Consider the following 12,174-nt stretch of genomic DNA (forward strand, 5'->3'; position numbering starts at 1 on the left):
CAAAAAATAATTTAAAATAAATGTTGAAAGTTGAGCTAGACTTCTGAGTTTGAGAGTAGAGACCATGAAGGAGAAGAAAAATGTCAATACTCATAAGGTAAAATGAGCCTGACTTTTGGTTTGAAATAAAATGTTACTCTTTCTAACATGCATGCTAATATAGCTCTGAATCTTTGGTGCTTTGTTCAGGCAAATTATTCATTGATTTTAGATGCCTCTTTAAATTCAATATAAAATTGAGGTAGATACCTTTTTTCCTTTTTTTTCTTTCTTTTTTAAAATATTTTTAAATATTAACCTTACATTTACTTTACATTCATAGACTTGCTTTGGCTAAACTGGCACTACTGAAATGAAATACTGTCTTACCCTTGCTTTGCTCTCTCACAGTTGCTCTGGCCACACTGTGAGAGCTGTGCCCAGTGTCTGTGGCTGCTCAGCCCTGAGCCCAGGGACAAGGCCTGGCACCAGAAGCACTGCCAGGAGCAGGAGTGGACAGACGAGGGCTCTTGTCCCTGGGCCTCAACAGGCTGCTCCCAAAACAGCCATTTTGCAAAATAGGCTCTGGTTGTTACCAAACAACATACTGATAATTATTTTCTCCTTTTATATGACCCACACATACCCAGAATAGATGTGCAGCCGTAACTCTTTATCGCACGATGAATATACCTTGTTGGTAGAAACACCACGTGTGGCATATAATGCTGTTTGAGTGCAGAGTATGTTGAAGCAAAATCCCAAAATCCTTAAAATGAAGTTCTTGTTGCCACCATTAAGTATCTGCTGTCTTGAGGGGTGTAATGTTGGGGTCGGCACTGACAGAGGTCCACAGGGTCTGTTAGGCTGGGTGTGGGACCCCCGAAGCCCAGCCCAGCCCAGCCCACCTGTGCACAGCTCTCCCAGAACAGGGGGTTTTACTCACCTTTCAAAAACTATTTGCCTCTGGGCAAATGAACAAGTAGACTTTTGTGAGATTGTATTACAGTAAAGGAATTGTTAATATGACTAATTTCAGTTCGTTATTTTCTTGGGTTTGAAATTTTACAGTGATCTTCTTCACAGATACAGCAGAGCTGCTATGGAACAAATGTTATATCAGCCTAACAAGGAATAGCACAAACCTTGATAAACGTTTGTGCTCTGATTCTCCTGTAACAGCCAAATAGGTTTACAGAGAACACTTTTTTTGTTGTGGAGGTTTACAGAGAACACTTGTTGTGGTGGTCATTTGCTTTGCTTGCAAAACATAATATTTTTTAATATGCAAATAATTTTCCTCTGCAAACATTGGCATGAACTTGTGATCATGCAATTCTTATTGGCTTCAGTGAGAGCCATCCTTGCTCATCAAAGGAGAGAATTTGGCTCTTGATTTTACTGCAGTCAGTGTTCTATGTATAATGTACACTCTCCCAGTAAGAGTTGACAGGAGTTATGTGCTGAGGACCAAATCCTCCTGGTAGCTGTTAGGAAGTTTACTTTCATGTGCTTGTTCCTTGGTGTAACCTGAATTACCATTCACTGATTACAAAAACAAAACAAAACCAAACAAAGAATAATAGTTTGTATCAATAATATTTTTTGCCCTTGTTACTGCTGCCATATGTTAGTATTATGATCGAGCATACTTTAATTTGCAGAAAAAATTATGAATATTGTTTTAAAGCATTTCTAGTTACAGCCGGTGCTTACTCTGACAGAGAGAAGCACCATCGCTCCTTACAGGCTGGCTCTGGTGAATTCCTTGTGTGTTAGTGAGGAGGGAGCATGTGTGTTGCAGCCTGGGAATGGGGGACCGAGTGGTGGGGACAGCATGACAGTGTGGTGGGGACACGGTGACGTGGTGGGGGCAGCACTTGCTCCCAGAGGTGGAGCTCAGCAGGGCGCCGGGCACTGCCACCTGTGGAGCTGAGCCCGAGTCCTCAGCAGCTCTGTGGAGCCGGACCCTTGGGCTGCAGCACAATACCTGCCAAAACTCATTAGCCAGAAAGGTTACAGTTCTCACTAACACCTGTCCCCTGGAACAGTTGTTTCCAACCTGTGGGATCCTGTCCTTTGACAGAACCAGCTTGACAAGAGCTTGCATTTTTCTATCCTGTAAAAATGCAGTTCCTTCCTTCCCAATAGAAGCATCTTCTCTCTGTTCTGATTTTTTCTTTCATGCCACAATTTTAATCCAGTTTGGCGGGTATATGGGTGCACTTGCTGAGGTTTTCATTTGGTAATGCATGTAAAATGAGACAAGTGATTAATCTGGTATCATACAAAGCACTATAGGAAATCATGAAATGAAGACAAAAACCTCAGAACAAAACACTGAAATGACTGTAGAAGAGGTAAGCTACCTGGGTCAGGGAGATACCTGGTACAGTGAGGTCCAGCTGTAAGTGACAATCTGGTAACCAGAGCATTGTTCATAAATACTCAGGATTTTCTTCAGGTGTTTCTTGGTAGTTGATGCTCTGTGCTGAGCCATCTTAAGTGCAGCAGTGCCTTTGCTGTGTCCCTCAGTGTTGCTGTGCTCTGGGTGTGTGGCAGATTGTGGCTGGGAGCAGGCCCTGCCAGTTCATGAACCTAGTTCCAACTTTTTGAATGGTCAGGAGCCACAGGAGAGGTACTGGATGCTGCGGGGGGGACTCTGGAAAGGTAGTGGGCAGGGTGAGGAAGGGTTGACCCAGCTGCTCTGGCCTCACTGTGGCTGCACAGGCTGGAGCTGGCCAGGCACCATCCATCCTCCCTGGCATGTTCAGCATGCTGGAGCCATGCTGGTGTGGCTGGTGGCTCACAAGGGCCCAAAGTCATGGGTTAGGGTGGATTGATGGCAGCTGGCAAGGGGCAGCAAGCTGGTGCTCCCTGCCTGTGTGGGGTGGGGCCATGCAGGTTACCTGTCCAGGTGGGTCTGCTGGTCTTCTGGAGGTTGGCTTTTCTGACTTTCAGGGAGAGAAAGAAGAGATCCTCCCTCCGCCTCCACCCCTGCTGTTAATAATCATGGTTTTCAGGCTATCTGCTCCATGGAAGTGTGTGTGTACGTGCAAGCTTGAGTCAGATTGTTTTCCTGCACCAATACTTGTTACGATGCTTTGAATTCCACAAGGCACAATTACTACAGTGTGCTATAGCCATAACTTTAAAACTAGTTTTCCTTAAATTTCAATAGAGTTCAAGAAAATTAATAGGCAGCTTGACTGTACCTTTTTGCTTTCAATTTAATCCCACAGATTCAAATTCAAAACACCAATTGGCAGTTGATGTATCTCCATCTGATGCATATCAGAATGGTAGCTTTTGATGGAAATTAAACACCACTGTCACAGTCAAATCTAGAGTAATATCTCTTGGTTTACCCGAGAGTGTCTTTCTAATTTGTGGTTCAAGAGTGCAGAAAGACATTCCCACTAGAGCAAAAGAAGATCATGAATATTAAGAAAATTAATCCTTTTTCAATCTTTACAAATTGTGAAGAAGTATTTCCATTCAGAAAAGACAAAAAGGATTCGTAGTTGAAAAATTTAACAGTACACATTACAAGAAGTAAAGACCTGAGCTTGGACAATCTGTTTAGTTGAATATACATTTTTTACCTTAATCAGAGACTCAAGAGAATAGTTGTTTTAGCCTTAACTGTAATCTGTGTGTTTTTCTCAATTTTGATCAGTGTGCCATGTATTCTTTCTTGTGTTCTATGTTCAGTTCATCGTAGCTTTGCAGAAATCTTTAGACTTCATTTAGAAAATAAAAAAGGGGAATTGTAGGAGAACAGAAATTTTCAAGCTAGTGAACCAAAGACAAATTTGCAGGTGCAAGCTGCTAAGATAAGAATGGAATTTGTCTAGAGACCTTGAGACCTGTCCTGCCTTTGGACCCCTACTCGATGAGCAGAGTGTGCAGCGGGTGTGAGCACTTGCAGGGGCTGCAGTACATTCTCCAGCAGCCTGTCAGCACCTGTGGACATTCCTTGGGGAGAGGAGCTGATGCTGCCACTTGACAGGCCCTGGCGGGGGCCTGAGCCAGTAAATCCCTGCTCCCAGTAGTGCCAGTGAAGCCAATTGCCCTGGCATGCAAAGGCTTGTGGTATCACGCAAGGTCACTTCACCTGACAGTGAGTGTCTAGTGAGAGCTCAGTGGAGTTCCTTGCTGAAATTTTTGGGGATGTGGCTCTTCACAGGCAAAACCCACCCTAAGCAGAAGTTGCAGTTTAACATCATGAGTTATCTTTGCAGGTGAATCTTGGTATGGGCTTCATCTGGTGACAAGTTTCCCCAGTGGAGTGTGACCCTGTGGGGTCAGCCCCCACTCACACTGGAGTTGATGCATAAAGTGTGGTGGTGCCCTTATGTGAATTTTGGCACCAGCAGTGAGGCTGGTTATTGTCAAGAGCATTTATGAAATGGTGCAGAAGTACAAATGGAGTAAAACAATTTGAAGGAAGAAATGGCCTGTGAAATGTTGCAGCAATGCTCTATCTCGGCATTATTGGTTTGAAACTACTGGGCTCAGTGCTTGGAGCTGCAAGAAGCAATTGATTCAGCTGATGGGAGCAGAAAGCATTACACTGACAGCTAGTTTGGTAGTGGAGGAACAGGTGGATCCCACTGCCAGGGACTCTCACTGCACCCTGGCTGCTCCTGAGCGAAGCTGCTGTGAAACAAGGCTCCACAGAGGAAGCAGAGTTTGTATTTCAGTGGCAGGCTTCCCTCGTGAACCTCGTGTCCCTCACTGGGGTCTATGGGGGCTTGTATGACCTTTGTGGAGTCCCTGAGCTCCCATGGGGCTATTCCATTCTGCCACCAGCTCCTTTGATTGCACTGCCTTGGCCTCGCTGCCCAGGCTGGGGCCAGTTCCCACCATGGTTTTGTGAGGGTGGAATAAAATAGCCGTGATGGCACCTGCACTCATTTTATGTGGGAGAATCCTCAGGGATTCCAGGGCAATTACAGGGAGAGCAGCCTTGCCCAGTGCAACATCCTCCCCGTTCTGCCACTGCTCCCCACAGAGAGGACAGGAGGGCTGCGTGAAGCAGCGCCGGCACCTGCGGCATCCCCTGTGGCAGAGCCTGGAACAGGGTTGGCATCAGGGTGGGCCATGGTCCCACCACGCTGGCCCAGTGTGCTGGCACTGAACACCACAATCAGTGAAGCTCACTCTGCTGATCTGTGTCCTACAGAAAAGCTGGAAAACAGGTCCAAGGCAAGTGTGCTGTCTTGGTTTCACACATGTCCCTTGAACACTAGTTGTCTTGAGTAATTGAAGCCTGTCTTTTCCATGGCTTTTCTCTTACTTAAAATTCAGCTGATGTTTTGGCAGGGGTTTGTCTGAGCGCATAGTGGATTCATTCAGTAACAAGAGCTGTAACATTCAATTTGTTGGATGCCACAATTAAACCTCAGATTTTTCACCCAACCCTCTGAAAGGCAATTGCACATTGTCACTCAGGTAGGAATACACACAAATAAGGGCAGTCTGTGGTCCCGGATCCCAACAATGTGATTTTCATCACCTTACCCGTCTTTGGGGAGTCTTCAGTGTCCATCTGGAAGTACCTTCAACCCTTTCCAGCTACAGATCTTGAAACAGCTAGAACAGAGAGAAAACCAAAATTACATGTAGTTTATTGCCATTTCAGAAGGAAAAGTGTTTGAAAAAGTTTATTCAGGAAGCCAGGGGAAGTTAAGTGGGAGACATTTGCCATTTCATCAGTCTGTTGGTGATAGCCATTCATGTCATAAATGGCTTGTGTCATTTGATGCCAAAAATAACACAATTTTTCTCCCCAAAGGCCTATAGGGTTTTTTTGCAATAAATGTTTATTTGTTAATAATATACTTTAAACAGTCCAGCCTTGACCTCAAGTCTCCAAAAGAATCCATCTTCTCTCTGAAAAATCCTACAAAGTTTGTGTAATTTTTTCTGGGAAGGTGTAATTGATGGCGAAGTGAAGGGCAGCGTGTTTGCTTTAACTACTGCAGCTGGGTGGATTAACTGTTTATAAGGGCCTACTGTGCTTTGAATGGTGACTTGCTTAGATTTCAGGCTTTACTTGACAGCACTTCCTAATTGTTCCTTGGATTTGCTTAAGTTTGATCAGTAAAAATAAATTTTTGTGCTGAGCTCACCCCTCGTCCTTCCCTCATCACTGCCTTTAAAGCTGTGAAACACTTGTTTGTGTGGGACACCCTGCTCCCAGCAGCTTCCAAATGAGGTGACCAAGATGGGGGCTGAGCAGGGCTGGACTTGTTCAGTGTCTCCTTTTGATTTCAGAAGAAATGTCAGAGGAATTTGGGTGCTGAGCAAATAATCTGTATGCAAATATTTTTGACAGGCTTTCAGGGTAGTAATAGGAACCTCTAGAGTGTAACATTGAACTGGCAGGTATGAAACCTGATTAATATTTGAAAATGTAATAAAGGATTTTGTAAATATGCATGATATAGAAACTGTTGTTTTGAAAGAAAATAGTGAGGTAATTAATTTATAATATGTTGCACTGTTTTGAAATAGCCTTCTCAAAAGCTGGAGTTGGATTTCCACTGGCAAAGCGCTTGTGGAATGCCAGTGACATGTGATCAGTAGCCCAGTGAGGCAACAATTGTCTTTTCACTAAATCACCAACTACCACTGATTTAACCAACGTTAAATCACACTTTTCAGCTGCTTTTGTTTTGCCATCAACCACTCTGATCCTTCTCTCTTATGATTTTTCATGCAAACTTTTACTAAACAAACAAAGTATTAAGGCATTTGTCAGATATTTTTTTGTTAGTCCTTAAATGAAAATGTAGTTTTCTAGAAGAACTCTGGAGGACTTATTTCCTTTAAGATGATCAGAATTATGAGAGAGTTACACATTTAATTTCTCAAAGCATTTCAGCTCCAAGTGCTAGTTTGTTCTCAGTGCGACAGGCCCCTGGAGAAAATAAGGAACAATATGTGTAAAATGAATGGAATTCATTTTTTTCTCTGAACATTTTGTGTTTGTGGAGCTAAATTATTTAAATAACATGTACACTCAGGTGCTTTGTGTAAAACTTATTTTAGTGGAACTCCATGCCACTAAATGTTGTTTACTGAGAATGTTTGTAGTTTATTAATTGTGACAGTTATATGATGCTTTAAAAATCTGTATTTTGAGACTCCAAGCCTCTGGCTTGGGCTGTGCTCTCGGATTTAGAAGTTGGTTAATTTTACTCAGTCTCCTCAGTAGCAGGACAAAGTTACAAGCATAACTGGTTGAAGGACAGGGGTCCTTCGGCTGACCAAGCTGTGTGGTGAGTGATCATTTACTTCCCAGGGGCATTTTTCTGGGGCAGTTTGGGACGCAGAAACCTGAGCAGCTCCTCACCTCTACTGGCAAGGGCTTGGCTGTTCACAGAATCCCAGGATGGATAAGGCAGGAAGGGATCACAGGATCCACCTGATCCAACCTCCCTGCTCCATCAGGGTCATCTTAGAACACGTGGCACAGGGTTGTGTCCAGATGGTTCTGCAATATCTTTGGTGAGGGAGACTCCACAACCCTTTTTGGGCAATCTGTGGGTGATCACCCACACAGTAAAGGAGGTCTTCTCATGTTCAGGTGGAACTTGGTGTGCATCAGTTCCTGCCCATTGTATGGGGCAAGTACACATTTGTGTGCTTGTGTAACGGCTGTAGTCACACAGGTCACCTGCTGCAGGGTGTGCAGCCTCCTCCTCTGCACCAGGGCTCACGGTGTGATGGGCAGTGTGCTGTCCTCCTGCTCTCTCCCAGAAACAATTCCTGTGCAGACCTTGTGTGTGTCCTCTCAAGCCTTCCTTGGGCAGGGGAGAGCTGTGCTCCCCGGGCTCCTCTGGTCACCCTGACCTGTGTGAAGGCTGACTGAGGCTCTCCCAGACAAGCCCACGGCATGGCACGGCAGGGCCCACGCGCCAGGGCAGGAGTACAGGGGGCGCAGCCGCTGACACTCCCTGAACTGCCCCTCCGGGCTCCGAGAAGCTTCTGATTCATTCCCGAGTGATTCATGCTGTCAGCCTCAGCTGCCTGTTTGTGAAACTGAAAAGAAGCAACCTGGAAATGAAACAGTCCCATTACTGAGACTAACATGGATTTGCTTCTGTAAGAGGATATTAAAAGTCCCTTTGTTTGTTGTACAGAGACTGACTTTACCATGTTTTAGTCTCTTTGTCAACTTTCTTTGGTAATAAAGAAATTGACAAAAAATTTAACTTTCTCCCTGTGCATGAGCACTTATGCTAATTAATTCAGGAACTCTTTTGACCTTCTGTTTAAAGATCACAACTGGTTCTGTTCCTGCCCAGGCACAACCATCCCTCAGCACCTTTAGCTGTTCATGTATAGAGAGCGTGGCTGTGTGGGAATGGCTGGCATCTATATGCTGTAATATTCTTGTAATAGCTAATGTTAACAAAGTTAAATGGACAAATGAACAAGAGAAAGAGTAGAAAAGCAAAGGAGCAATTAAATGTAACTTTTCATCATGAAAAGGATTTCACTGGTTTATCTTCTAATAAGATTATGTCACCAACACAAGTGCCCAGGAGCCTGTGATTGACAGCCTCCTGTACTTTTATCAGGCAGTGTGACACTAAACCTCAGGGCCTTTTGTCCGATAGAGTGAGCTCACGGAAACTTGCCGTCCTAATCCCCTTATTCATGTCAAGCACAGAAAAGGAGTCCTGATCAGATGGCACCTTACAACAGTGTCACCTCCACCCCCTCGGCGCTGGATGGACATGGGACATGGGACGCTTTGTTCTCGGGCTGCGCTGTGCTCTTGCCTGCAGCACTGCAGCTCCACTGCCTCGCACGCCTTGCCCAGCACTGCCCTGCTGGCCCTGCTGCTGCCCAGGGAAGCCGTGCACAGGCTACGGGAAAATCAAATCCCAGGGAGATGGCAGGAGGATTTACAGGCTAACTGGTTTTGTTTGGATTCTGCTTTTATTTCTCTGAAGAAAGTAAGGCCTCGAAGGAAACATTCCCTTTTGCATTTTTCAAACTTCAGCTTCTTCAAACTTTGCACATAGGCAAAAAAGTGGAACTAAACCCCCTGTCTTTTCAGAGAACTAGGATCAATGTTGTAGAAGTCAGCAACCCATTCCAGTGCCAGTATTTAAGTTTCATAGCTCCAGCCCTTTCTTAGTTGTAGGAATTCCTTTGTGCATATCCCTGTGGTAACCTATTGGAACTAGCAGTTCCCTGTGGTGCCTTATTTACTTGTCCAACTGTTTGGAAGTCTGTTAGTCTAAAGATCAGATGCTCTGAAACAAATCTTATTACTTTAACCAGCTCTGCAAATTCTTCTTTCTCCATTTTTATTGACATCTCTTCAGCTAGAACTAATACGCATGCAGCAGGTGGGCAAGCACGTCTCTCAAAGTTTAGCCCCTCAGATTTAACATGAGAAACTATAAATCTTTTTGTTTTCCTTGGAAAATGTGGGAAACCACAGGTATTTGAAGAGTTGCCTTCTTGGTGGATTTGTGAAATTTATATTGGTTGCTGCAATTTTTGAAACAGAAGTCTGGGAAATTTTGAAAGAATGTTGCATTCTGGAGCATAGCGTCGTTAATTACTTTTTTCTTGCATTCAAGCTGTAATCAAAAGCAAGGGAATTGGAAAATTTTAAGATTTTTTCTTTTTGTTCAAGCTGGCACCACTGTCAGAGAAACTGTGTCAAACTTCCTCTGCCTCATCTGCTACAAGCTGGTTCCATTGGCACTACTCACCAGTCCTCATTTGAGAAGGCGTGTCCAGCTCCTCTGTATTTTTCATCTCTATGCACATTTTTAAAGTAATTTCAGATGTTAAAAGTCAGTGCTAATTAAACGTTTTAAGAAATCATCCTTCAGGAATTCCCCTTTCTCCTCCCTGTCCCCCACCCCGTCTCCTGGCGACCTAGTGCTCCCCAGTGGGTGCTCACATCTCGTCCTGGGCAGATGCTTCATCTCTCATGGCACCTTGCTCCAGCAGATATCAAAGTCCTTTGCAGAGCGACTTGCCTGGGGTTCCTGCAGGCTGAGGCCTGTCCTGGGTGCATTTATCCCTGGGACACACCATTTCTTCCCATGCCTTCTTAGGACCAGGCTGCCCCAGGAGTCAGGATGGGAATGTTCTCATGTCTGGGGTGTGCTGAGCCATTTGCTGCTGCTTCACCTGCGTTTGTTTTTCCACCGTAAGCACCGGTGGCTGCTGACATGCAGTCCAAACAGGAACATACACAGGGCCTTATTTAGGAAACCCAGCATTCAAAGGAACCCTCAAGGCTGCAGCTTCCCTGCAGCAGAGCATGTTTGCTTTGAGCAGCCAGCTCTGTTCAGATCTCTGGAGTGCGATCCTGTGTCACTTTGCTGTGGCCTCTGCAGCACAGACAGGGCTGGAGGTGCTGAGCTGAACACAGTGTTATGTACCCTGCAAATAGGTGAGGCCAGTGCAGGAGTCCATAAATGTCTGTAAACTTCTCAGGTCAGCTAAATGATAGGCAAATTGAACAGTGTGATGTCAGGGTGAGCTTGGGAAGAAGCTTAAGTAAAATGTGTAAAACATCATCAAAAGCCTCACTGAAATGTAAGAGTAGGAGGGTTTAACACAACCAAAGTGTTAAATGCAGACAGAATTGGTGTGGTATGAAGCTGCATTTATGTCAGAGAAGGGGACTTCAGACAGCATCCGAGATCCTGTTACTCTCCTGGGTTTGAATCTGGGGGGTGTTCACTGCTCTCCTGGGATCTGCCAGCTGTGGTACCTGTGTGCGGTGTCCTACCCTAACACCAAACTCTTCTGATTCAGAAGGTAGCATGTTCTGCCTCTTCCAGAGGGAACCAAACCTTATCCTCACTGTGTGCCCTGATGCTTTACACAACAGCTTCTCTGCTCCTCTTGATGTGGCCTGCCCTTCTCTGAGCAAGGTCAGTAAACAGGGGAAAACCATCCACCCAGAGTGAGTTTGGGGTTGTGCTTCTGTGTTAGCAGCACTTGATACTACAGCATTCTCACTGAAAGAAAAGTAACTTTTGTTTGGACCAAAAAAATATAAAAAACCTTTGGGGATTGAATTTCAGAGCCTCCCTGCCTTCCTCTCAGCCCCCTCTGAAGGCTGAAATGATTTGTGAGCCAAGGCCTGTGACCCAGGGAGGCATCAAGCAGCAGAGAAAGGAAACATTTGGAGTTCAGAGGGACACTGGGTCTTGATGGCCAGAGTAAGACAATGCAGATGTTTCAGATCATGAGGTCTGTGATAGCAATGAGGAAATGCCCCCAACTGCCTCTGGGCTAGGGTCTTCTCTGCAGCCCTTCTTCCTTGGTGTAGTGATGCCACATTTCACCTGATTGTTTTTAGGATTTATTGCAGCAGAATCTCGGTGTTTATTGCATTAGGTAGCTCTGATGAGCAGTGAGGGATTTTAATTTCTCACTGGGAAGTGTGTTACTGTCCTGCCGCATCGGTATTGAAGGTGGCAGGGACACCCAAAGCAGTGGTGGCAGGACTGGGCTGTGCATGCTGCCAGTGGCCCATGGAGGAGGGTTGTCTGAAGGGAACTCAGCCAGAGGAGCAAGACTTTTTGGGCAAGATTCTAAAAATCACGGCATGTCCTATTGCCTTTTCTGATATAATCAGACATTTCCTGGAAGGAGGACAAATTCTGGGACAAGGAAAAAAATACTGGTGGAGGAAGAGGAGAAATCATTTAGGATCCTGATTCAGCAGCACATCTGCTGAGCATCGAGGCACTGACCACTGGCCATACCGAGTCTGCCGAGTGCCAGCCTGTTGATCTTTGTGCTCCTGCCCTTGGGAGGAGTGGAGAGGAACCATCAGGGTAGCATCCACCCTGTGGACAGGAGTTCTGGAACCCAGCCCCTGCACAGGAATTTGAACCTGCACAGCATCCAGGGCAAAGCAACCCTCAGCATCACTGCTGGGCCAAAGACGTGGGTGATTCAGACATCCAGGTTTGTGAAAAAGTGGGCTGGCTGTACACGTGTACAAGCACCAGAATGGCATAGGCTGTGGCTCCCAAGTTGGAGAAACAATCTCCAATTCTGTCTGCTTTAAAGCTTAATACACGAGAAACAGCAGATACCAGTGCTGTTGTGCTTGGGTACATGCTGTGCTCTCTGCTGGACAGAGAACGGGTCCATACCCAGGCCCAGTGTGGGGCTTGGGTTCCAGGGGCC

At 45.4% G+C, this 12,174-nt stretch overlaps 1 protein-coding gene across 1 annotated transcript in view; it reads left to right on the forward strand.

Annotated features, from left to right (window-relative positions):
* Positions 1-12,174, forward strand: part of LMX1B (LIM homeobox transcription factor 1 beta) — an 87,112-nt gene that overhangs the window by 7,663 nt on the left and 67,275 nt on the right. The gene's annotated exons all lie outside the window — the stretch shown is intronic.

The sequence above is a fragment of the Pithys albifrons genome, chromosome 20 (assembly GCF_047495875.1).
Source record: "Pithys albifrons albifrons isolate INPA30051 chromosome 20, PitAlb_v1, whole genome shotgun sequence".
NCBI classification, from domain to species: Eukaryota; Metazoa; Chordata; class Aves; order Passeriformes; family Thamnophilidae; genus Pithys; species Pithys albifrons.